The sequence below is a fragment of the Schistocerca serialis genome, chromosome 6 (assembly GCF_023864345.2).
Source record: "Schistocerca serialis cubense isolate TAMUIC-IGC-003099 chromosome 6, iqSchSeri2.2, whole genome shotgun sequence".
Lineage (NCBI taxonomy): Eukaryota > Metazoa > Arthropoda > Insecta > Orthoptera > Acrididae > Schistocerca > Schistocerca serialis.
In genome coordinates, this window is record NC_064643.1 from 151,648,907 (window position 1) to 151,664,676 (window position 15,770).

The following is a 15,770-nucleotide window of genomic DNA, read 5'->3' on the forward strand; positions in this document are numbered from 1 at the left end:
ATCGTTTTTCGAACACATCTATGATAAGCCTGGACTAGTAATTATGTCAGTGAATGGTGTAAAAATTGTTGGTGCTACTGGCAAGACTAGCAAGCCGGTAAAGAACCAGATATTGGTTGAGTTTAGTATAAAAGGACAAAAGTTTGAACACGATTTTTTGGTTGTGCCAGACTTGAGTACTGAAGTGATTCTGGGTATAGATTGGCTAGATAAAGAAAAAGTTATTATTGATTGTAGCCAGGAAGTGGTCAAAATTAATAATGCATCTACAAATTTGGAACTGAAATTTGAGGAAAATGGGAAGGTGTTCGATTCAGAAATTGGTTCTTTATTGTTGGAGATCAACCAAGGGAATGATGGTTTGACAAACATGTATGAAATGTACCATATCCAGAGGTTAATAGATGAAAGTAACAGGCAGGGGCATGATTTTAAAGAAATTGTGGAAAATTTGAAGGAGATATCTCCTGATCAGAAAACAGAATTGCTTGATCTTTTAGAAAGTAATAGCACCGTATTTTCGGGCAAACCTGGCCTAGTTGAGACATTAGAGCATAAACCTTTCTTTTTAAGACCGTTTTCGGTACCCACATCAAAGAGGCAGGCTGTTCAAGTAGAAATAGATAAAATGATAGTATGGGGTGTAATCGAACGGAGTAGCAGCGAATATAATAGTCCCCTTATCATCGTGAATAAAAGGGATGGGGGAGTAAGAGTAGTCACTGACGCCAGGACTTTGAACAAAATTGTAAAGAAGGAAATAAACAGACCTGCAAATCTGGACGAAATGCTCCAAAAGTTTTATAATGTGAAGTATTTAACCAGTCTGGACATGACCGCTGGATACTGGCAAATCCCATTGAGCAAAGAATCCTGTAAATATACCGCTTTTCTATTCGCCGGGAAATGCTATCAGTATGAAGTAGTGCCATTTGGGCTTAGCACTTCTGTGGCGGTCTTTATTAGGGCACTGGACTTTGTATTAGGGAGAGAATTGAGTTCCCAGCTAACCATTTATGTAGATGACTTACTAATAGCTACTGAGGAATGGCAAGAGCATTGTGAATTATTGCAGAAAGTCTTTGTTGCTCTACATGCAGGGGGCATGACACTTAAGTGGAAGAAATGTGAATTCGTGAAGTCGGAAATAAAGTTTTTGTGACGCATTATTACTACTACCGGTGTTGGCAATGACCCGGAAAAGTTAAGTGCAATAGCAGGGTGTCCATCTCCTAGAAATAGAAAACAGTTGAAAGCCGTTTTAGGTTTATGTGGGTTCTATAGAAAATTCGTCAAGGGGCAAGTTTTTAATAGTCCTCATTTGAATAATCTACTTAAGAAAAATAGTGCTTTTGTGTGGACTGAAGGGTGCATGAGAGATTTTGAAAATTTAAAAAGTGAACTTTTAAATGACAATATTCTGCATCACCCCATACTGTCAAAACCTTTCCACATGAGTACTGACAGTAGTGCTTATGGAATTGGTATAGAAGTTTTCCAAGAAATCTGTGATGGCAAAGAAATCGAACACATGACTATCACGTTTGCAAGTAGAACTGTAACAAAATACGAGAGAAACTACACTATATCGGAAAAGGTGGCTTTAGCCATTATATGGGGATTAAAGAAATTCAGGAATTATCTGTGGTGCCATAAGCTCATCATACGTACTGACCACAAAGCTTTAACTTTTCTTAAGAATTGTCGTTTACTTAATGGCAGGTTAACTCGTTGGGCTTTGTACCTACAACAGTTTGATTACGAGATTTGCTATGTTAAGGGTACTGAGAATTACGTGGCAGATGCTTTATCTCGATTGCCTAATGGTATGAGTGAAGTGCCCGACGAAAATGGTGAAGAGGGTACTTTTCAGATAAGGTATATGAAAGAGGTTTCAGGAAAAAGGAAAATTGAGCAAATATGTAAAAACATGAGGTACCATCAAAATGAGGATCCGACATGGAAATTTGTGAAGGTAAATTTTGACAGTGTGCAGTATCCTCAGATTAAGAAATACTACAAAATCTTTAAAGGCATTTTATATAAGAGGAAAGATTTAGTCACTGAGGAATGGAGAGTATATTGGCCACACCAGTTTGATACTGATGTCATAGGCTATTTTCATTTAGCATTGGGGCATAGTGGGCCAAAGAAATGTTTAGATAAATTGAATAATGTAGTAGTGATTGCTGGTAGTGTTAGAAAGAAGGTAAATGAACGAATTCAGTCGTGTGATGTCTGTCAAAGGGCCAAAGTACCGAACACAACTAGTAGAGGTCCAATGCAAAGTACATTACCTGAGGACACCCTAGAATTATTATCAGTAGATTTGTATGGTCCCCTCCCGAATACTTTGGGAAATTATGCATATATTTTAGTAATTTTGGAAGTATTCTCCAAGTTTGTGAAATTATACCCCTTGAAAAAGGCAACAGCAAAAGCTGTATTTAGTAGGATTGTCGAATACTTCAGAACCATCGGGAAACCCAAGGCACTCCTATCTGATAATGGACCCCAGTTCATATCCAAACTTTGGAAGGAAGGAATGGAGCAAATTGGTGTGGAAGTTAAATATATCTCAGCCTACCACCCAGCTAGCAACCCGGTTGAAAGGTACATGCGAGAAATCGGGAGATTGTGTAGAACGTACTGCAGTCATAACCATAGAGCCTGGGGCAGATTTATATTGGACTTTGAGAATGTCATGAACACAGTACATCATGAAACTACTGGGTTCCCACCAGAAGAAATTTTGTTAGGCAGCAGAAGTAAAAGTTTAACTGACGAAAAACTAGAGTTTCCACCTTGTACAAGTTTGGGGTTGAGTCAAAAGAAAGAATTAGTCAGAAAAAGGGCAAAGCAAAAAGCTGCATCTTGATCTAAAAGACATGATAAAAATCTGAAAGTTTCAAAATCTAAAATTGGGGATTATATTCGTTTAAGAACCCACGAAAAATCTAGCGAACTGAACCATGAAATTTCCAAATTTAAATATATTTATAATGGACCGTATATAATACAGAACATTCCACACGATAATGCTTACTACCTGATCTACCCAAAATCCAAGAGACCTTTAGGTGTGAGAAACGTTGTGGACCTGAAACTGTATCTTCCTAGGAGTGAGTGACCTAAGTACAATCAGAAAGCAATTTGCAGTAAATGTGCTGTATCTTATGCTGAAACAATTTTATTCTAAATGTAACAAATCTTTGTAAATGTATGTATACTAATGTCAGTGTGCTAATGTACTTATGTAAGTTTCAGATTACCAAATGTATTATAAATGTAGAGATGTATGGAGAAAAGGGCTGAAAAGAAAGGGTAAATGCTGCAAGCCAAATAAAAGATGGGACTGCCAAAAATCAAAGAGGGCAGATAAATAGTCAAAGGAGAATTGTCAGTGTGGTGCAGGTGATGTGATAAAATGATGCGAAATGGACTGCCCAAGTCTGAATAATAGGCAGCAAATAAATGTAGTGATTTTTCTAAATAACATTGTGTGTTTATTAGGAAATAAGGAAATGACTGCCATTTAATGCAAGCAGCAACAAATTGTTTCATAGTGTATATAGGCTTTTGAATCTGCTTTGAACTTAAGTGTTTGTGTTCCAAATTTGATTTTAATTTATCTGAGAAATTTAGTAATAATGAGTAGTTTGCCACTTAAATTATGTTGTGATAGGAGGTTGGACTGTGCCAAAGGCACTTAAGTAAATGACAGGTAAATGTTCTCAATATATTAAAAAGTACAGACCTCTATAATGTGAGAGAAAGGAAGTTCAGTGATACAAAATTTTATGATGGTACATTCACTCAAAGATTCAGAACCACTGTATAAATATAAAGTTCAGTGTTCCCATCAAATTTCCACTTAGGGAAATTAACTGGAAACAGGGGCATGTGTGACAACAACAACTCTGTACTATTGTACATATAAATAAATTTTTATCATCTGATTTTTCGATAAACTAGTGTAATTGGTGTTCTGATTTCATTTCTTTTTTGTTTCACGTCGTTGTGTTAAGAAAACTGTAAATAAGTTTTTGTGTGAATATTAATGTTTATGTCAAATGTCAAGCAATATTGTAATAGAATTGAAATGTAACAAATGTTGAAACTATTGTAAGATGTTTAAAATTGTAACTGTGCGTCTGGTCCATACGTAGGCAATGTGTTAGGATATGTAGAATGCAAAACCTCGGGTGAATATCCTGTCTGTAAGGGAGTGGTAAAAGGTGGATGGCAGGCGAGCGCGGGAAATTGCACGCGGGCACTGCACGGCACAATGGGCTCAGCAGTAGTAGTTGGAGTTTGGCATTGGTCTGAGCAACACGTTCTGGAGCGAGGAGGCTCTCCTGGAAGACGTAGTTTCATTGAGCCTCGGGAATGCCGTTCCAACACCCACACAGCATGGCAAAATTCCATACGCACTAAATGGAAAAGTATTGCGACGCCAAGAAGAATTAAAGTGCCGATACGTCAAGAGCCATAACTGTGGTTGTATGTGTGCTCTGTGCTTCGCCATCTCGCCGCCTGCTGACCGCCGCAACGATACAAGCAGATTGAAACTTTTAGTACTGTATTTATATGTCCCAGAGAATGGACTATTCAATAACAACTTGAATTTTACCAGAAATTTCCTATCACTTAATTACCCTCACAACTAACCAACACAGGGTCCTTTCCAAATGTTGTGCAATCTGAGTGTCCCGAAATGAAAAATTGAATTTTGTGCTAATAATATTTACTTGCAGACCTAACTATGTTAGAATGGTGTTGAATGAACTGTTTTGTTAATGAACCAGTAAATGAATAACGAAGGTCTAATGAAGTCGAAAGATAACTTTAATATTGATATAGTAATGAAGATAATTAATTTCTAGACAGATATAAAGGTATTTAAATGAGCAGTAAATGAGATAAAAAGAGTAGTAATTCATATTCTGGAAATCTTGAGCGCATTATAATTTCAATAATCAATTTTTTTAATACAGTGATCATAACAGTTTCAGGGTCCCCCCCCTTTTTTTTTATTCATTTTAATTCTGAAGTTTTCTAAATTGGTTTGACTAGCAAAAGTTAAAGTCCATATAAAAGTCAAAATTTATCAGTGTTTTATCTTTATCAAAATTGACATTGTGTGTGTGGCCCGAAAGTGCGGTTTCTAGGGTAACCTATGCCCGATTTTAATCAGATCAATGGACTGTATAAAGTTTTGTAGTATACACTATAGTGTAGTGTTATGTATTTATGGTTTTTCCATATCAGTACATAACGTGAAACTATCAGTTCAATAGATTTTCTGGTTCTAAAATTTACTATATTATGCTGTGTTACTACGTGTTGGTTTGCATGAATATACACCAACTTGTGCAGGGAAGGAACTCAGTTGATGCCTAATTAGGCTGGCGACCGTATTATTAATCAATTGGTAGCATCCTCTGTGTTGCTTTTTGTCTGTCCTGACGTGTAGTTGCATTTCGGACTTACTTGACGTATCATTGCTATTACAGAGTGAGTGTAAGTCTGATTGGCCACCATTCAGGTACACGCGGTCAATATCTATACAAAAATCGTGTCTTGTAAGGTGAACCCCGTTCACTTACCATAGTAAAGGCTTTAAGGAGTATTGTGTGCCCCATGTACATGTTACAAGGTAAGATAATGGAAAATAAATAATGAGGTAAGAGGATGTGAACAGAATACAGATAGCATGCTTGGATAGGATTTTTTTTGGTGGAAACAAATGTTGAAATAAGGGGAAAGATCTACAGAACGAAGTTTTGGGTTGGACTGCAGTACCAAATGTCACACTGAAAACAAACGCTGTCCTGTATTTTTGTGTTATTACACTATGTGAATTTGTGTTTTTTCTGTCTTAATGTGTTTAGCTAATAAGAATTATGTTGTAGAATTTTTCAAGTACTATGTTATTTCCTTCGTAAAGATGTTTAGACATTATTAATTCTGTTCTGTTTCAATGCTCATGTGTGAAATTAATGTTTCAAAAACTATTCTCATTATTTTATATATTTACTTATTTCATAATTCCTGTAACACTGATGTATATGTATATTTCTATTCTTTTGTAAACCCTGTATTACTACAAATGTTATCTGTATTATTATGTTTTTAATGATGTACTTCGTACCTTTGTTATTGTATTCTCATGTTATAAAATTGTAATTGACACCAGTTCATCAAATTAAGTAACTTGTAAGTTACATTTCACTGCACACGTTTTGGTTGGGCATAGTATATGGACAATATGTGAGAAGTAGGGACTGATAGTGTTTGCACATGTGTTAATAATTCAGCAAGGGACTGGATAACAGCATTGGTGGTTCTAAGGACAATTCCAAAAACTTTGTGAGTGCACAAGTTGTGGTTATGGACTTGCTATAATGTCTGAAAAACTCTTCGATGGTGATTGTGCACCTGCACAGTCGCAGCAGATGGCTGCTGGCCATCTCTACATGGACTACAGTCGGTCTGCATCTTTGATGGCCCACAAATTTCTACAAGGACTGCAGCTGGTCTGGACCTTTGATGACCCACGAATACCATTATTTCTACAAGGACTGCAGTGGGTCTGCATCTTTGATGGCCTACCAATACCATTATTTCTACAAGGACTGCAGTGGATCTACACCTCTGGTGGCCCACCAATACCGTAATCACTACCAGGACTACAGTGGGTCTGCTCTGTGATGACCTACCTACCAACATTCTTCAAGAGTCAGTACTGTGTTTCCGTTGGAAGGACAACACTACTTCTTCAAGACAGCATGGAAAACCACTACTTACTGCTCAGACTTTGAGAAAAAAACTGCAATTTTACTGTGATGAATGATCAGGACTGTCTTTATGGACTGTGAGAAAATTTTAGCTTTTGACCAACATTGTATCAATGAGTGTGTGCATTTGATTTGTTTGTTATTGTAATTATGAAAAAATTTTTCAAATCTGTATTGGCCACTGCCCAAAACAATTTGTAAAATTTATTGTGGGGAGCATGGGGGCTATGTAAGTAGGCTGTTTAGGTTTTTATATTGGTAACGCCACGTAGCGCTCTGTATGAAAATCACTGGCTCTGCTGTGTGCAGTCTGTGGCTGGGTGGCATTGTTGTAATATTCGTTATTGTAGTGTTGGGCTGTTGGCTGTTAATAGGGCGTAGCGTTGCGCAGTTGGAGGTGAGCCGCCAGCAGTGGAGGATGTGGGGAGATAAATGGCGGAGTTTTGAAATTTGTAAGACTGGATGGCATGAACTGCTATATATATCATGACTATTAAAGTAAATACATTGTTTGTTCTCTATTAAAATCTTTCATTTGCTAACTATGCCTATCAGTAGTTAGTGCCTTCAGTAGTTTGAATCTTTTATTTAGCTGGCAGTAGTGGCGCTCGCTGTATTGCAGTAGTTCGAGTAACGAACATATTTGTGAGGTAAGTGATTTGTGAAAGGTATAGGTTAATGTTAGTCAGGGCCATTCTTTTGTAGGGATTTTTGAAAGTCAGATAGCGTTGCGCTAAAAATATTGTGTGTCAGTTTAAGCACAGTCATGTATAATTTTTCTAAGGGGACGTTTCAAATGTTAGGAAGTCGTTTCTGAAATTATTTGTTTGGAGTGGAGCCACGTATGGAAGTGAAACACCTACAATAAATAGTTTAGACGAGAAGAGAATGGAAGCTTTCTAAATGTGGTGCTACTGAAGACTGCTGAAGATTAGATGGGTAGAACACATAACTAATGAGGAGGTGTTGAACAGGATTGGGGAGAAGAGAAGTTTGTGTCACAACTTGACTAGAAGAAGGGATCGGTTGGTAGGACATGTTCTGAGGCATCAAGGGATCACCAATTTAGTATTGGAGGGCAGCGTGGAGGGTAAAAATCGTAGAGGGAGACCAAGATATGAATACACTAAGCAGATTCAGAAGGATGTAGGTTGCAGTAGGTACTGGGAGATGAAGAAGCTTGCACAGGATAGAGTAGCATGGAGAGCTGCATCAAACCAGTCTCAGGACTGAAGACCACAACCACAATAACAAGGGTGACGAAAATTTAAGAGACATGGTTGACTGGAATTCGGTAGTAGGAAAAGGGAGAGAAGGAAACGTAGTAGGTGAATATGGATTGGGGCTAAGAAATGAAAGAGGAAGCCGCCTGGTAGAATTTTGCACAGAGCACAACTTAATCATAGCTAACACTTGGTTCAAGAATCATAAAAGAAGGCTGTATACATGGAAGAAGCCTGGAGATACTGACAGGTTTCAGATATATTTTATAATGGTAAGACAGAGATTTAGGAACCAGGTTTTAAATTGTAAGACATTTCCAGGGGCAGATGTGGACTCTGACCACAATCTATTGGTTATGACCTGTACATTAAAACTGAAGAAACTGCAAAAAGGTGGGAATTTAAGGAGATGGGACCTGGATAAACTGAAAGAACCAGAGGTTGTACAGAGTTTCAGGGAGAGCATAAGGGAACAATTGACAGGAACGGGGGAGAGATATACAGTAGAAGAAGAATGGGTAGCTTTGAGGAATATAATAGTGAAGGCAGCAGAGGATAAATTAGGTAAAAAGACGACGTCTAGTAGAAATCCTTGGGTAACAGAAGAGATACTGAATTTAATTGATGAAAGGAGAAAATATAAAAATGCGGTAAATGAAACAGGCAAAAAGGAGTACAAACATCTCAAAAATGAGATCGACAGGAAGTGCAAAATGGCTAAGCAGGGATGGCTAGAGGACAAATGTAAGGATGTAGAGGCTTATCTCACTAGGGGTAAGATAGATACTGCCTACAGGAAAATTAAAGAGACTTTTGGAGATAAGAGAACCACTTGTATGAACATCAAGAGCTCAGATGGAAACCCAGTTCTAAGCAAAGAAGGGAAAGCAGAAAGGTGAAACGAGTATATAGAGGGTCTATATAAGTGCGATGTACTTGAGGACAATATTATGGAAATGGAAAAGGATGTAGATGCAGATGAAATGCGAGATACGATACTGCGTGAAGAGTTTGACAGAGCACTGAAAGACCTGAGTCGAAACAAGGCCCCCAGAGTACACAACATTCAATTGGAACTACTGACGGCCATGGGAGAGCCAGTCCTGACAAAACTCTACCATCTGGTGAGCAAGATGTATGAAACAGGCGAAATACCCTCAGACTTCAAGAAGAATACAATCATTCCAATCCCAAAGAAAGCAGGTGTTGACAGATGTGAAAATTACCGAACTATCAGTTTAATAAGTCACAGATGCAATATACTAACGCGAATTCTTTGCAGACGAATGGAAAAAACTAGTAGAAGCCGACCTCTGGGAAGATCAGTTTGAATTCCGTAGAAATGTTGGAACAGGTGAGGCAATACTGACTCTACGGCTTATCTCAGAAGCTAGATTAAGGAAAGGCAAACCTACGATTTAGCATTTGTAGACTTAGAGAAAGCTTTTGACAATGTTGACTGGAATAGTCTCTTTCAAATTGTGAAGGTGGCAGAGGTAAAATACAGGGTGAGAGAGGCTATTTGCAATTTGTACAGAAACCAGATGGCAGTTTTAAGAGTCGAGGGACATGAAAGGGAAGCAGTGGTTGGGAAGGGAGTGAGACAGGGTTGTAGCCTATCCCCGACGTTATTCAATCGTATATTGAGCAAGCACTGAAGGAAACAAAAGAAAAATTCGGAGTAGGTATTAAAGTCCATGGAGAAGAAATAAAAACTTTGAGGTTCGCTGATGACATCGTAATTCTGTCAGAGACAGCAAAGAACTTGGTAGAGCAGTTGAACGGAATGGATAGTGTCTTGAAAGAAGGATATAAGATGAACATCAACAAAAGCAAAACGAGGGTAACGGAATGTAGTCGAATTATGTCAGGTGATGCTCAGGGAATTAGATTAGGAAATGAGACACTTAAAGTAGTAAAGGGGTTTTGCTATTTGGGGAGAAAAATAACTGACGATGGACGAAGTAGAGAGTGTATAAAATGTAGACTGGCAATGGCAAGGAAAGCCTTTCTGAAGAAGAGAAATTTGTTAACATCGAGTATAGATTTAAGTGTCAGGAAGTCATTTCTGAAAGTATTTGAATGGAGTGTAGCCATGTATGGAAGTGAAACATGGACGATAAACAGTTTGGACAAGAAGAGAATAGAAGCTTTCGAAATGTGGTGCTACAGAAGAATGCTGACGATTAGCTGGGTAGATCATATAACTAATGAGGAGGTATTGAATAGGATTGGGGAGAAGAAACGTTTGTGGCACAACTTGACCAGAAGAAGGGAGCGGTTGGTAGGACATGTTCTGAGGCATCAAGGGATCACCAATTTAGTATTGGAGGGCGGCGTGCAGGTTAAAAATCGAAGAGGGAGACCAAGAGATGAATACACTAAGCAGATTCAGAAGGATGTAGGTTGCAGTAGGTACTGGGAGATGAAGAAGCTTGCACAGGATAGAGTAGCATGGAGAGCTGCATCAAACCAGTCTCAGGACTGAAGACCACAACAACAACAATCTTTTGGTCCCTTTGTGTTGTTCCAGGTATGACTACATCGCGAATATAAAAATGCACAGAAATGATAATGTTTCTCTTAGTCTGGTATCAATACTCAACGTATGTTATTATAATAGTGTAATCAATCCCTGATTCTGTGGCCCACCAAAATATTGTAAAGGATGAGCCAGACAATAAGGGATTTTACTTTATTATATGAGCACCCAAACAGTAACTTCATTACTCCATTACGGCCAAGCCACGGCCGGCAGTGTTAGCTGCCTGTAAATTCTTTCGTCCCACGGTCTAGTAACAGGAAGTCAGTACCGAGAAAGGGCACCTTGTTCACGCGCCTCTCTCGTGTGCTGACGAGGTAACGCCGTCCCAGGCGTCGCTTAGCAGGCAACGCTCTGGAAAGTTCCATGCCGCCCGCACGGTTTGCTCGGTCCTGACCAATCAGGGTGGAGGAAGCCGCGTGGTGCGTCGAACATACCCGGCCGCCCGTCGCCGGGCTCGGTCTCTTGTATTCTTGCTCACCCGTGAGTCGGATGCGCGCCCTGTAGCATTGAACATCTCCCGCTTCTCCCGGTGCTGCGGCACTGTGGACTTAGTTTTGGCAGACAACCACTTTCGGTAGCTTCGCGAACAATGTTCGCCAAATTGCAAGCTCTGGCTCACCCTCACCTCCCTAGGCCTATGTAGCCCCTTTCATCATGCTTTAGCCAATAAATGGCCTTTCTCTAAAAATTACACTATTATTCCATAATGCCCACCGCCTGCCCATACCCGCCATCCTGTACATTTGGTGTCAGAAGTGGCTAACTTGCCAGCTTTGTCTAACATATCAAATGATCACCTCCAATTGTACAGGATGGCGGGTATGGGCAGGCGGTGGGCATTATGGAATAATAGTGTAATTTTTAGAGAAAGGCCATTTATTGGCTAAAGCATGATGAAAGGGGCTACATAGGCCTAGGGAGGTGAGGGTGAGCCAGAGCTTGCAATTTGGCGAACATTGTTCGCGAAGCTACCGAAAGTGGTTGTCTGCCAAAACTAAGTCCACAGTGCCGCAGCACCGGGAGAAGCGGGAGATGTTCAATGCTACAGGGCGCGCATCCGACTCACGGGTGAGCAAGAATACAAGAGACCGAGCCCGGCGACGGGCGGCCGGGTATGTTCGACGCACCACGCGGCTTCCTCCACCCTGATTGGTCAGGACCGAGCAAACCGTGCGGGCGGCATGGAACTTTCCAGAGCGTTGCCTGCTAAGCGACGCCTGGGACGGCGTTACCTCGTCAGCACACGAGAGAGGCGCGCGAACAAGGTGCCCTTTCTCGGTACTGACTTCCTGTTACTAGACCGTGGGACGAAAGAATTTACAGGCAGCTAACACTGCCGGCCGTGGCTTGGCCGTAATGGAGTAATGAAGTTACTGTTTGGGTGCTCATATAATAAAGTAAAATCCCTTATTGTCTGGCTCATCCTTTACATTCCTCCCCCTTCCGTGGGAGCGGAGAACGTATGTGAATTCGCTCAATGTAATTATTATTTGAATGTAAACAAATTTAGCTTGTAAAGCAAAGTAAACATTACTTGATTAAGAATGGCCCTCACGGAAGACGGCAGGGGTCTTAGTCTATGGGAGGGTATAGAGACTCTAAAGACCTCCTAAGGGTCGCAAGGGGACTTACATCAACAATATTGTGTGCATGCAAGAATCATCATAAGACATCAAATCATCATAGAATATCAAAACATCATAAAATATCAAAACAAAATTAGAACAAAACATAGCAGTGTGAATTAGACAAACATGTCAAGTGTTCTTGTTGCTAAGTTGAAGTAAAAATGTCTTTTTTTTCTTTTGTTGGAATAAGTTGAAAATATAAACACATCACCACTGATGAGTCACGGCGAGGGCGAGTGGCACGAGGCGGCGTGGGGTGTTGTCCTCAGCGGGCAGCGCGCAGGCTGCCGGCGGGTAGGGGGCGTGGCCGTGGCCAGGTCCGTGCACTGGAACTCAGCGCAGGGGGGTATGAGGGGAGGTCCACATGTTTCAAAACACATGTTGAAAAGGGAGTTATCACTAAGGGAACACTTCACTACACTACACTAGTTTCTCCAATATTAGTATTGCACTCTTAAAACTAAGGGAGGGCACATGCCTGATAGGTTCTTGTTTTCTCTTTATTGTTGAGTTTAGTTTGTGGCTGTTTACCATTCATTTAAGTGCCAACAGGCGAACGTAAGAAATTTGTCCTTTTTCATGTTTTAGCAAATCATCAATTGACGTTAGGATGTGATTATTTGATTTTTTAGGTAAAACTTGAACGTTAGCTGACAAGGGAATCATGAATGAGCTTTCAGGTATAAAAAACATAATTAAAGGGGTGCGAATACTAAGTAAGGCGTGGTGGCATGAAAGGTTATAAGTGGTGTTCCAACGGGAACCGTTTGCTAAAGACCTGCGCGGAGGCTACGTCAGAAAGGCGCGCGGCAGATAACTTCAAAAGCCAGCGCGTCGTCAGGGCTGCACGCGGCAGCTGAGGGGTCTATGACTGTCAAATGCCGACTGTCAAATGCAACAAAATAGAAGTGGGATTACGCGTGACATAAAGCTAGATGAGCTGTTACAGTGGGTTCTGTTTAAAATTACATTATGCATCAGTAAGTTGGTTCGTAACCAAGTTCCTATGAAATCCATTTGAGCCCAAACATAATTCTTACTCAAACATGAAAATATAAAAACGAAGCACTCAAATATCATGTTATTTTGCTGCATATTCCATATCGCTAAACAAAGTAAGTGCCTCTTTGGGCTGACTCTCTACGTATAATAACGTTCACATTATGAGAAGTTTCTCATGCATCAACATTTTTGCTGAACATATCAAGTAAGATTGACAAAGAAAAGTGACACCAGTTTTGTGCAGGTGGGGCGTAGATTGTGTCGTTGGATGTCATCGCTGTTTCTAATGAGGCGAGAAGAACAAAACTCGACGAGAATTTAGAGATTTCCGTAGTGGGAACAGAAAGTGTAAGGATTTAAATTAGAATCAACTAAGTTAAGCGTAATTTCTGAAGGACTTTTCCTTCATGAAGGTATAGTGCGCGGCGCATCGTTGACACGACGTTATCGCCTCCTTAACTGTGTAAATGACAATTCTGCGACTCCAAGATAGCTACTTCATACTTCTTCTTCTTCTTCAAACTCGACTTCTCTCACATAAAAAAAACTTTACTGGCGACCAAATTCGTCGTCTTCGTAACTCCGTAGTGCTGGCCTCCTCGGGCCCAGCTGGTTGCTTAAAACTCCGTCTATCCTTGCTTGTATCGCAGTGTCCTGGGACACGTCATACAGTTAAATGGTACTACTTCAATAGTCGGTATTCCTTCGGAAAATAAAATGGGGAAACAAAGAAGGCTCAAGGTTTTGAACAGAGATTTCCGCTTACTGGCGTTTAGCTGCGGGCTAGACGCAGTAAGCGTCTGATGTTGCCCGATCAGCTGTCGTCAGAGAGCACGGAACACTGTTCTCGTGAACTCTTCTTCGAGATGGAAGATCAAAGTCTGGGCTGAATAGTATTGTGTCTGTTGAAAGTTGACAGATCAAAGTGAGTAGGATGGACTGTGCCGCGAAACGGAAAAGTGAAGGAACGACACAGACAGCTAAGGGACCGCGCGGGTGCCAGCCGCGTCACGTAAGGTACGTGCCCTTGCGGGTGGAGCATGACTCTTCAAGGGTTGTTCTGATGATAGTGGAAAGATGAAAGTGGGTAGAACAGACTATGTCGCGGAACGGAAAAGTGAAGAAACGACACAGACAGCTAAGGGACCGCGCGGGTGCCAGCCGCGTCACGTAAGGTACGTGCCCTTGCGGGTGGTGCATGACCCTTCAAGGGTTGTTCTGTTGATAGTTGAAAGATGAAAGTGGTTAGAACGGACTATGTCGCGAAACGGAAAAGTGAAGAAACGACACAGACAGCTAAGGGTCCGCGCGGGAGCCAACCGCGTCACGTCAGGTACGTGCCCTCGCGGGTGTGGTTCTCTTGTTCATCCAACAGACTAGGTATATGGCCAAACCTTGCTCGTTCTGTGGGTGTGATTCACTCTGTTTACGTTATCTATCACGGGGGTAGGCATGTGGTATGTCCCTCCAGATAAACATTCAAATACAAATCAAAATAAAGCATGGTTACATCCTAAACTACTCTTCCAAAACAATTTATCACCTAAGACCTCATTATTATTAAACAAATAATTGGCAGTACTCGGGGACTTACTCTAGCATGCTTGAAATCCTACAAAATTATCATCAGTATAGTAACACAGCGACACATGGAAACACTAGGTTGATACAAATACTAAATTACTGGTGCTGGCAAACTCTAGCTAAAACTGTCTAAACATTTGATAATAGCATAAATAAGACCTGGACAAAATGAACAATAGTAAAAATAATACATCGAATTAGTAATTAGACATAACTAATTGGATGTAAGTAATTGGACATAAGCAATTGGACATAATCAATTAGACACAAGCAATTTGACATAAGTAATTGGCAACTCGTCATAGTGATATAAGCGGTGACAAAACCGTAACAAAAGCAAAAGTTTAAAATATTATTTCCTTCAAACAAAACTTCCTTATCCTCCAGTTACATTTCGTAGCAAAATGAATGTAAGCATCCCCTGGTATTCCTTTAAGCTCTCGTTTGTATTTTCATTCCAACCGATCTTTGGTACTTCTACCTGGAAGAAAACTGTCGTTAAGTCATGGCAATGTTATGTGTAATGCTGTGGAATAGTGTAATGTCACGTTAATACTTCCTGTAGCAAGATTCTGATGAAAAATGATTTTATGTCTCCTTCAATGAACAACCCAAAAATTATTAAACGTGCGATAAACCGTTTCCTGTGTTGATTTGTATTTGCAAATATTGTGATTATCAGTCACCCAGTCAATCGTTCAGGGATATGATTGTTGTTCCTTTTGTTAATTCCCTCACTTACGTGCTTCCATATGATCAATATTGGCGGCTCGACGAAGCTGGTTGCATCTCGAAGATGTCGATATGACTTACCTGTCGGTGCTTTGGTTTTTAATAGAATTAGAGTTCATTTGTCATATAAAAAGTGTGTAGGGAGCAAAGTAAGTTCCTGACTATTGAAAATGTGTATAAAGTTATTCATAGGGTTCGTTATATCATGGTTAAGAATTTCTGTGTTGAGATTCAGTGCAGCTTGAGGTGCTAAGGT